The sequence below is a fragment of the Paralichthys olivaceus genome, chromosome 9 (genome assembly GCF_024713975.1).
Source record: "Paralichthys olivaceus isolate ysfri-2021 chromosome 9, ASM2471397v2, whole genome shotgun sequence".
NCBI classification, from domain to species: Eukaryota; Metazoa; Chordata; class Actinopteri; order Pleuronectiformes; family Paralichthyidae; genus Paralichthys; species Paralichthys olivaceus.
In genome coordinates this window covers 23,256,330-23,268,721 of record NC_091101.1, presented here as the reverse complement: position 1 = coordinate 23,268,721, position 12,392 = coordinate 23,256,330, and positions in this window count along the sequence as shown.

Sequence of the window (12,392 nt, the reverse complement as noted above, 5' to 3'; positions counted from 1 at the left end):
TAAATCTGTTTCTTTTTCTTGTAAATCATCAGTTGACTTTGGTCCAAGTCTGTTCATTAAAAGTACGGTTCTGTACCTTTTAAAAATCTGTGGCATGGCTTTGTTCTCTATCTCCTCAAAGGACAAACCAATGTGATATGTATTGCTATTAAAACAAAAAATACATAAATGAGTTTGCAGTAAAGTGGAAAGTTTGTAGTTTTAATTTAATAAAGTGAAGTATCCCAGGTATGAATCCTGCAATTTGCTGATGTTTCCCCGCTTGTTTATAGCATCAATTAACTAATTAAAACCAAGCTCAGTAGAAACATGAACACTTGAACATACATCAGTGTGATAAGAATCTAAAATGACAGAAACCATCCATGAGAAAACATTTATTTCAAGTGTAGGCTGCTTTGATCGTTTTGCAGTTTGGTCCCTGTCCCATCTGCTAACATGGAGAGGGTTTTATGACTTGTATCACAGCCAGCCACCAGGGGGCGATCAGGACCATCGTCCTACCCACCGCTCTTTCATTGCATGGACACAATTACGGCGAAAGCAGCTTTTTAAACGCAGCTCATTAAAAGGCTTGTGGCAAATTGCAATTAGATCAACTATCAATGACTGAAAACACAATCAGGGTTTTTTTTCTTTCTCCTGTCGATATTGAGGAACGATGCTGATAATAATCCAACCACTTCCTCATCTGCCAATCTGAATAACTGTGCGTTTCCATTCTCCACACGTCTGCTGCTCACAGCTCCACTTTGTCCCTGAGCCGGAGGTTGACCCCTGCTCCTTATCGCTGCTCCGCTCCCCTTCACGCGCAGAGACCATTCCTGCGTCTGTGAGGTGTGAAATTCACTTGTAAATGTATATAAACGACACTGTACACAACATTCATTTTCAATGCTCCGCTCCGTTTGTCACTGAGTTTGTTTTAACACGCATGAAGCAAAATTAGAAAGAGAGGGAGAGCACGGAAAGGTCTGGACACGCACAATATCATCCTCGGAAGTGATGGCATCACGATCTCTGTTAAAGAAGACTGCTCTTCTTCTCATGTTGGACAAAAGAGATCAATCTAAACGTAAATGTGTTTATTGTCTTTCACATCTTCAACTCATCCATCGGCTCGGGTCGTAGATGTGTAGAATGTGTCGACCGCAAGAGATGTTTACGTGTCCGAGGCCGACAAACACGTATGTGTTTCAAACACTTGAACGTATTTCTCGAACATGTCCTGAAGACGTGTTCAAGTGTCCTTTGCTTCTGTAATTGTCTTCACTTTTTTTCCCCGTCACGCTCTCCCTCTATCTCATCGCTGCATCCCTCCTCCTTAAACATGACTCATCCCTCTTTCTCATTCCCATCACTCCCACTCTTCCTCCCTGTTTTCATTTTCTCTCTCTCTCTCTCCCCGTTTATCTCATCCCTGCTCTCTGCCCCTCTCTCCAACTCTTCTTCCTCCTCTCTCTCTCTCTCTCTGTCTCTCTCTGATTAATCTTATATTCTGGTGACCGTCCAACAACAGCTGTTTCCAGAGGCTGGTCTGTTTACGCACGTGTATGTGTGTGTGTGTGTGTGTGTGTGTGTGTGTGTGTGTGTGTGTGTGTGTGTGTGTGTCACTTGTCACTTGTCATTCTCGGTTCAATTCAAACAGACTTCAGTGGCATTATTTCTCCATAACACACACACACACACACACACACACACACACACGCATTAAAGGAAGTGCAAATAGAGGACAGGAGCAGTGTGTGTTTGTGTGTGTGTGCGCCTCATGAATCCAGCGATACATTTCAGAAATCTCTCTCTCTCTCTCTGCCTCTCTCTCTGCCTCTCTCTCTGCCTCCACGTGACTCAGGGATTATCTCTCTCAACCAAAATAAAGCTGAACGAGAGAGTGAATATGCGGAAAGTGAGGGAGGTAAGGAAATAACAGGCAGAGAGAGAGAGAGTGTGACAGGCTGTTCTGGAGAGAGAAACCTTGGGGAGAAAAGATGAGAGAAGGGAGGGCGAGAGAGTAAGAAGAATAATGAAGATGCACAGAGACGTCAAAACAAAAAAGGAAAGGGAAACATGGGAAATCGATCTCTCACCGCGTCTGCCTTGATTTTCCTCGATCGGTCTGAAGACCTGCAGATTAGAGTTAGGTTAGTGTTAGCTGAGGTTAGTGTTAGCTGAGGTTAGTGTTAGCTGAGGTTAACTGAAGACTCTAAATTGAACGTCCATCTATGCCAGTCATGTGATGTCATGTCCAGGGTGTGGCCCGCCTCTTTCCCAATGTCAGCTGGGATTGGCTCCCATCATTTAGCAATCAACATCTTAGTCCAGTTTAATCTATTATTCTTCGACTTAATTCTCGATATGCCAAATAAAAAACACCTTTGCTTCAGTTGGTGACCGAAAGAACGAAATCGTGAAGACGAGTCCACAGAGGGGACAGAGGACAGACGAGTACGGACATTGAGAGGAAGCTTCATGAGTCTAAAACTGGAGCTGGTCTGGAGATCTGATCAGGCTTGCGGACTTTCCGGCCACACCCAACCAGGAGGAAACCACTGGACAGACCCAGAACTCCCTTTAGGAACCACGTGTCCCATCTGGTCTGGATCAGTGGAAGACAGTTGCAACACCTTATACCCTCATACTTTTCTTTAGTCTTCACTACATCACAGGAGAACGTTATCTGTGATGAACAGGGAAATAATTCTCCATTCTTGCACCAAGACAAATTCACTAAACCGACGAACTCCATGAAACGTTTCATCACTGACATTGGTGCTTAAGAGCTGCATCAGTCCTGAATGTTAAGAGACAGTTTGTCATCCTTGGTTTTAATGACCCTCGTCCACACTGATTCTCTGTGAGACTCGCAGCCGTAAGAGAACATCGGGTTTTATCCAAACGTTTTAATTTTTCTGGTAGGTCAGTTTCCTTCTCGTCCCAGAAATCAAGCTTCAGCGCTGACTCACTGTTCAGATTTAAAAGCTGTGTGACGTCACCGCGGCGTGAAATAAAACACTGCAGGTTTTTACGCTTCTGGAAACCGCAGCTCGTCCCATGTTTCTTTGATGGAGCGTTGTCACGACACGCAACATCAAACTGCACAGAGAGATTCATGCAGTCGCACTGCATCACATCACACATGCACACGGAGGGAGAAGGGTGTCTCTGACTCTGTGTGTGTGTGTGTGTGTGTGTGTGTGTGTGTGTGTGTATACAGTACCCTCTCTCATGAGTCACGTTCTATTCCTGCACATCATCACAGTGTGTTGCTGTGTTGCTGCGTGGAGAAGAAGACACTGCAGAGTCCACACACATCCAGATGTTTCAGGGGAGCGATCTGATTGGTCGGCCACACACTGACAATGACTTCCCTCTAAAAAGTATTAACGTCCTGTTTGTGGTGGAAATCTTTCGGTTTCACCAAACTCCAACCTGATGTTAGTGATTCCTTATTTAATGGAATGTAAAGATTAATTTGTGCTATAAGTAACATGGACCTGTTCATAAATCTCATGCACTTTAAGATAAATCCAAATTTAGTTTTATTTAAATAAGTAAAGTAGAAATAGTGAAACATTAGAAGCAAGACATTTTAACTGTTTGCTTTAAACAACACATAAAGATGGACGACATGAAAGTGAAGCCAAAACGTCTTGATTGCCCCCTGGTGGCTGGCTGCTGTATAGGTGATAAACCTCGCCTCCTCCATGTCAGTGGATTGGACATGGACCAAACTAAAATTTACACAAGATGGCTAGTGTTTGTATCTGGGAGTTCTTTCTTTCTTTTTATAATGTTAGGAGCTGTACAAATTCTGTCATGGCTTCATGTACTGAAACGTAGAAAACCTAATTCTCCGACCTCCGGTGTGTCGCCCCTGCAGCAGCCGCTCATCTGTCTCTGTGCATCTGTTCTGCTTGTTGTGTCAGGCAGGTTTTCACAGGTGTGACCTCGAAGCAACCTGGACCTCCACCAAGGAGATTCAAAGGAATCTGCATCAGCAAGTTTAGATAAGTGTTGCACAATGAAAACTCTGCACACACACACAACACTCCACTATTTTGATGCAGGATAACTTTTCAACCACTCCACCATTTGGTCAGTTTTACAATCTGCTAATATGTCAAGGCTCCTCCCATATCTAATATCATGTAGCTACTGCGTGAGTCTGGGGACTGTCAGTCTTTCAAACCCACAGTTACTCCATCTTAATGAGCTGCTGTCCACCAAAATGAATTTCCTCAATCTGGAGTTTTACTATCCTGAACTTTTAGAAAGGTGAATACAACAAGGGCTTTGACTGATAAGTAACTTTTCAGCTTTTTATTTTTCAGTTCCCCATTTTATAGAGACTGAAAAACAATTTATAGGTCACAAAAGTCAAATATTTGTTCTTCAGAAGACTGTTTTTCTTCCAGGCTCCTGGCGGATAAGTCAACTCGTACATGTCTCTGTTGGTCAAAACTTAATTTGCATTTAAAAGTTACAGCCATAATTATTCTGACTGGCTCCTGATTACTTTGTGAAAAAAAAAAAAAAACACACACACAGTGTGATTGAGAAAGGCAGTTGACAGCCTGCCAGCTCAGCCAGGTTAAAATGAATGGTGCAGACCTGAGGCTGCAGACGGAGGTGTGAACTAACAGCGGCTGAAATGAAAAGAATCGGTCTGAATGCTAATGGCGCCAAATATCAGCACGGAAATGAATTATATCAGGAAAAAAGAGGGAATCAGCAGCCACACAGGAAGTGAGCCTGCCTCATAAAGTTAAAGATTTCGCTTCAAAAACTGATTTCACTCCCACAATCTGAGAACGACTGTTCTTTTGAGCTTTGGATCTGAAGGTGGTTGAGACATGAAGTCGTTCCTTGTTCAGATAATATTAAAAGAAGTCTCTCTGGATCTAATCTGTAAGGTTTCTGAGTCTGTTTCTAAGGGGTTTGGCGTTTTCCACTTTTACTGACATTGCAGTCAAGCTGTCAGGATTTCATCAGCATGTGTTTCTTCTCCTGGAAACTGTGTTCGACTTTCCTCTTGGCAAATCTTAACTATCTGACAATTCTGGAAATTTTGTGGAACACATGTCGAGAACCGTTCATATTGTCTGCTTCACACTTGGCGTTAATTGTTTAGGACAGGGTCGGTGGGGGCGGGGCGGCGTGCTGTCATCGTGAAGTCTTCCTCGTCCTTGGGCAACCTACGGCATTGATTGGCAACTGGTGGCCTATGGGTCAAAACTGGCCTCGATCATTTTGATAGTTTGATTATTTTTATTTCCCCAAATGACTGATTGGACTGAGACATTCACAGAATCACTTCCTCTTTAGCAAACTGTCTACAAAGTAAAAGCATTACATTTGTTTTGTTGCTGCAATGATTCATATTGACCTAAACTGCAACTTGGGTCTGAAGATTATGTCCATTGCTTAACAGAAAATGACACAAGTTAATCATCTGAAAAATGTATCGTACAGAGATGAACTAATAGATGACTTAAAAAAATTAACCTAACTTTTGTTCCGGCTCTTTCTTCTCTGTGACTCAATAAATTACAAGTGCGTCAACTCACAACCTCCAACCTGAATTAAAAACTCAACCTGACAGAGTCACCAGAGGAAAAAAGTTATTTAGATATGTAAATAATTAATACACTTAGGTTGTGCTGCTCAAAACCAAATCCACAGTCTGAAGTACCAGACTCAACTTATGCTTATATAATAAATCCCTGTCTGAAAAATAAACGTCTGCGTATCATAGAGAAACAAGTGGAACAATCTGTATCCCGAAGGATTTTCACAAACAACAGGGGCTGAAAACATAATCAGAGTCAACACTTGTTTCCAAATATTCAAATTCCATCCTGCAGCTGCTAAAACCTCATTAACACAAAACTTCAAATCCTCGTGCGGGATTAGAAGTTCAACACCAGGTGAGAATATATGTGATGTATATTTATACACGGAACAAATATTTTATAATTTACCTGTCACAGCCGTATTGAGATCTTATCAAGAATCAAGCCCAATCAAAGTTTACTTTATGAAACAATCATTTCAGAGTTGTAATTATTTATATAAAGTAGATTTCTGTCTTTGATGGATATTAAGTGTTTTAAATATTTTAATCTTTCTGTGAAATCATATTTTTTCGAATCTTTCATTGTTTGAAATAATGTTGTTGGTGTGTGTGTGTGTGTGTGTGTGTGTGTGTGTGTGTGTGTGTGTGTGTGTGTGTGTGTGTGTGTGTGTGTGTGTGTGTGTGCTGAAGAGCAGAAGTTGCCATGAACAGACACCAGCTCATTGAAACATCAATGACAAGAATGCAACAAGGCCAAAGCAGAGTACACACACGCTGCTTTGAGTCAATCTCATACACTTACAGCCCACTGGACACACACACACACACACACACACACACACACACACACACACTCACACACACACACACACACACACACTCACAGATCCTATACTGTGGTAAATTCCTCTTTTTCCTTGTTGTCACACACACAAGGAGTTCAGATGAGTCAATGTTTGTACAATACAAATTCTTAATACACGCACAGTTTTACTACACACACTGGACATTCTTCAGCTTGGACACTATCAGCCAACACAGTAACGCCTTGGTCACACACACACACACACACACACACACACACACATACAAACAAACTCAAAGTCGAACCTCTTTTTTAAATCAAAATATTTTAAGTTAATGATTAATTTCTGCTGCAGGAAATTCTCAGAGAATTACAACCAGACTTAACATTTCCCAACATTTTCATTCATATTTCCCGATGAGATATGAATCTTAAATTAACGAAAAGAAACATACGCTCCTTTACTCACGAGACAATTTCCTCCATTTAGCTTGAATGTTGTCTTGAATGTTTCACACTCCTTGTTTTGAGAAAACATTGGAACTCAAACTTCTAAAAAAGTATATTTTGTGAACACTGATATTTGCATCGTTATATGTTTTGTTGTCCAGCAGCAGACATGAAGAGTTTGCAGTTCACGTGTTCTTTTTAAATGAATCCTCATCATATTGTTGATCTGCTGAAACTTTGAATAGTGAAAATAACTAGTCTTGTTTCACTTCAGCTAACAGTTAGGGAAATGTTCTTATTGCACCATCTTGACTCTTTCCAGTAACTCAAATGGTCATCCCTTGATTTAGCAAAATTGGTTTTAGCTTTAAAAACGTAGATTATGTTGTCACAAGTATTCCAGTTACATCTGATCAAACTACATCCACAAATTCCACAATTCCTGAATATTAAATATTGACCGAAGTGGAAACAGACAACTTTTCACCCTTCTTGAGCGTTTTCAAGTGGTATTATCAGGTAATGGCTGCAGCTACGTAACCTTGTGACCATCCAAAGCAAGTAGCAGCCGCACAAACTGCTTGTACAGGTTGTATTTATAACTAGAGGCGGTTTCTCTTATGTCAGATTTTAAAACCAGCACCAGGTCTGACTGGCCACCAGGAGAAACCCCGTAGGGACGTTGCATTGGTCGGCTGGTGGACCATGAAAAACATCCATAAAACTTTTCCTGGCCCTCTCTGTGTGTTTGTCGTTCAGGATGCATGTTCCTCGACTTAAATCTTGATGGAATTGCAATGAAAATTAGGCTTATGGGGAAACAGTCTAAACAACAACGGTGTTTTTATCTGAAATTGTGCTGTGAATATTTATTTTATAATGATTAGTTAATTTAAACTTTAAACATATCCCAAAGTTTGATTTCCCCTTTATCAAACTCTCTGTGTGTATTAAAACATTGTGAACGATCCCTCTTCAGTCTTTTTGAACCACAGAGAGAAGTAATTAGTTTCATCATGAATCATTCACAGAAGTAAAACGAGGGAAGAAGGATTCACCACAAAATTGCAAAATGTATTCACGCTAAATATTTTCTCCACTTCCTGATCTAAACGGTTGATCATATGACACATGTGGACTCTTCATATTTCGGACACGCTCTGGACTGACCCTCAGTGGAGAGCGATTCCTGCTGCCTCTAGTGAAAGTAATAAGAGTAGCACAAAGTTTTAATGAGGCTGCAGGTTTAATGAGTGTCGTCCTAGTTTAACTTCTCACGGAGACACTAGATTAACTTAAAAAATTGGGTCCTGGACTTAATAGGATTTAAACAGCTTGGTAACAGCTAATGAGAGTTTGTGTGAAGAGACAAAGCAGCAGAACTTCCATGTCTCCCCTCAAACTCTGGATGACTTAGAAAAGTTTGGAAACAGAAAAATGTGCAATGAAGAACTTTATTTTAACTTCGAATATTGTTCTTGTTTTCCCTTCTGCGTACTCACTGGATTCTTTTGAATTGGAAGTTTGCACAATTGTCAATTTTGAAGTGAATCCCCTGCAGAAACAAGAGAAAGTGAGTAAATCAGTCTGGTTGAACGTAGCTTTTATTATGTCGGTGTGCAGGATTTACTTTTTTGAAAGTTTTAGAGCCTGAAAGAACATCATGTTAGTGTAAAGTTCTCCCCCACTCGCCCTCCTGCTCATCTATCACCTACTTTATGTTTCCAAACTTTCACTCTGCTCTAACTCCTGCTGTTTTGTGTCTGTGTGTGTGTGTGTGTATGGAGCCAAGCATGCATATGTTTGCTCTCCAATCAATATTCCTGGTAGGTTTGGCTCAGGCGGCACGATTCGGCTCACGTCCCTCCCCCCTGACAGCCGTGACAGAGCAAACAGCAGAATATGGATCATCAGCCCGGCCGTCCAGCTGCTGAGGGGCGTGTCGTGTTGACTAAAGAGCTAATATCTGAGAAACTGTTCTTTATTCCTATTTTGTGTAAGACACTGTCACACACACCAGCAACAAAGGCTGTGTAATTCATGCGAAGGACGCCCCCGCTGGTGTCATGGATTGATTTTAGCGAAGGTGCGGAGCGTCTTTGAGGTTTTCCTCATGCATAAATACAGAACCAAAGAGACCCCAAGACTCAGACCTTGCTCCCTTCTTTATCATATGAGTCGGGACAGCGACTATTAATCCTGTGATTTGCAGCTTTTCTTAGCTCATGACCCCAAAAATGAAGTTTGTGACCCATTGTTGCATTCACAAACAGCCCCAAGGCTTTTTAAATAGATTAAACAGTGGAAAGGTCGAGAATATCTATTATACCGAAGAGAGAAAAAAAGCACAGTCACAAGGTTCCTGAGCTTAATGAGCTGGATTTTACAAACACACTTTCAGGTTATGAGAGTCACTGATTTAAAACTGCAATGTCCTATAGAGGAAGAACTACTCTTACTTTACCTGAGACTTGTGACTCAGATGACAACAGAAAGTCTTCTTCTGTGTCCTGGACCTTTAAGTTCCTCAGGAGGCGTAAACTTTTTTAACTTCGGGATAAAATATTAATCCATCAACTGCGTCGAGACACTCACAAATGCTTATATACACTTGTGATTAAAGCAATTCATCTTCCAGCCTCCAGTGGCAGCATTGACCCCCCTGCTGCAGAAAAATGCTCCTGCAAATGAATGAACGACCCGGTGAGTTTATTCTTCTTGCAAGAAATTCTAGGAGCTAATTATAAAATATTTATCCGTGAGTGTAATTGAACATTTGTTTTAAATTTGAAAGGATTCCCTCGAGCTGTTCCCCAGATATCACGTTCACGAGGCAAAATATCTGACTCTGACCTTTGACCACCAAATTCTAATCAGATCCTAAACGCCAATAGAATGTTTTTGCAGTTCTATGAAACTTCCTGGGTCCGTTGGTATTGCTGCGTTATAAAGGGATACGATTCATTCACTCTGACCTACAAAATAAAATACAAGCAAACACAAAATACAAAACAATGCAAGACAACACAAGCTTCAGCCCTGACCTCCCTGTGGAAACTGGAAACACACTGTTGACAGCCTGAACAACATTCGTACATTATCTGTAGAACACATTGTACTTATGAGTGTTTTTCAGTCCACAGCTGCACGTCTCTGTCTCTGCTGGAGGTTGAATCCATTTTCTGCCTCTCTGATCGTTTGTTTTTGGCCCATTTGTTCCATTTCTTTCTCCGTCTCCTTGTGCCACTCTCCTGATTTTTCCGTCCTCCCTCCGAACCACTTCCCACATTGAATTTCCCTGTGTTGAACAGCCCCCACCCCCCACCCCCCACCCCCCTGTACCACAATGCTGCCGTCTTGTTTTTCAGGAGGTCAGGAGTGGACGCTGCTCGGGGGACACTGGGTCACCATACTGCAGTGCAGTGGGACATTTGGTCGTGTCATAAATAGAGTTGTGACCTCTAACCAAGGCCCCGCCCTTCATACCTCAGCCTGGCCTGCACCTGCCCTCCATAGAACCGCCTCTTTATCTGCAGACCCATTCACGTACTTCAAATCCACAGTGAATACAGGAAAGAGAGTGACATGCAAAGAGAAGTAAGGATAATGAGTTTGTTGTTGGCTTCGAGTCCTGATGCTGCCAGGATTTAATTTCATTTATTTAGCCTCCTCTTCCTTTGGGGATTTAAAGTTCGGTCCAATGTGCCAGAGCTGATTTGAGTTTAAACAACCTTTATTAGCGTGTGGATTATAGAGATGGTTTCCTCTTTATTCATTTACATTGTGAAGTGCGTGCACATTGAAGCAAGGAGCGTTTGGTTCGCTCACTGCTGGAGGAGCTCTCTCAGCCTCCGTAGTTTTTGGTGTTTGAAAAACTTCCGAGTGGTGCTGATGGCAGGCGTAACCTTAGCAACAGTGATGTGTTTGAAAACTAAAAGGAAGAAGTGCGGATGAAGTGTGACGCTGAGAGAGAAGGAGGGACAAAAGATAAACGAGAAAAGAGAAGAAGCAACGGCTTTCTTCATCAACTACTACATTTCAAATTTGCATTTGTGAGACAGATTGTTCGTGATATATTTTACATCTGTTCGTTAATAATTTGTTTTGGAGGATGTTCGATTGTAAGAGGAGGAAATGAACCTCATTATAGATAAAGTCTGAAACACCAGAGAGAGAAAGACAGACAGAGAGAGAGCAAAGTGAGGAAGAAGAGAGAGAAGAGGAGGAGAGAAAAGGGCTGAGAAGATAACAAGGAGAGGAAGGAGAGAGGGGGATCATCTAAGAGAGAGGGACAGAGAGCTGAAGATGAAGGGTGGAGCGAGAGCAAGAGGAGAAAGAGAGCAGAGAGAGATGGATGGAGGAAAAAGAGGGAGAGAGAGGACCAGAGTATCAGTGAAGAGAGAGAGAGGAATAAAAAGAGGAGCAGAGAGACAAAGAAAGAGAGCGAAGAGGAGAGAGGGATGGATAAAGAAGAGGAGAGCAGTATGAGAGAAAGAGCGAGAGAAGGACAGAGAGCTGAAGGAGGGGGAGAGACAGAGGAAGAAAAAGGAGAGAGAGAGCAAGAGGAAAAAGAGGGAGGGAGACGACCAGAGCCTCAGTGAAGAGAGAGAGGAAGAGGAAGAAAAAGAGCAGCACAGAGACAGCACGATGAGAGAGAGAGCAAAGCGGAGAGATGGAGAGAGAAAGAGTCTTGAGTCATGTGACAGAGCAGCACGTGTTGGCCGGCAGTGTCAACTCTCTCTCTCTCTCTCTCTCTCTCTCGCTCACATTCCTTCCACTCAGATACAAGGGGTCCTCTCAGCCAATCAGGAAGCTGCATTTGTGTTCCACGCTGACTATCCATCTCTTCCCCCTCTCTCTCTTTTTCTTTCCTCTTCTGTGACTGTCGCTCTTCTTCTCACTCTACGGGCGGAACAACACTCTCCATCTCTCTCTCGCACACACTCGTACATATTTTCTGCATGCGTGTCTTTTTATTCTCCTCTCTCTCTCATCTGTGTTGTCATGAAAATCACATGTGACGTCCTATACGTCATTCACACCTCAGGGGACGCGCACAAGACGTGTGCACCCGAGCGGAGTCAGACGGTCGGAGTGAAGTTAACCTTCTGCTGAAAGTGATTAACAAACCCTGTCATTGGCTCAACAACCAGCTCGGCCTGCTGGGAATCTTATGTCCACCACTGAGTGTCTGAATCAGACCACGAACCCACTTTATCGTCCAGGACACAGAGTCTTCAGAAAAATACTCGTATTCCATTCTGACATACGGTTGGATGTTTGATGGATCATGTATTTTCAGCACGTTGGAAGCTAAATGAAGTTTATAATGTCTCACTATGATTTAAAGACGACTGGATGTCCGTCTGGTGCGTAACTTCATACCCCTGTCATCATATATGAGGATTTATCTGTTCATGAGTGGATGTAAACACATCATTTCTCCTCATTCACATCATATCTCCCTCTCTCTCTCTCTCTCCCTCTCCTCATTATTACTAACTCTCTTTAAATCTGTGTAGATTTTTCCATCCCCGTCTCTTCTTCTGTCTCTCGTCCTGG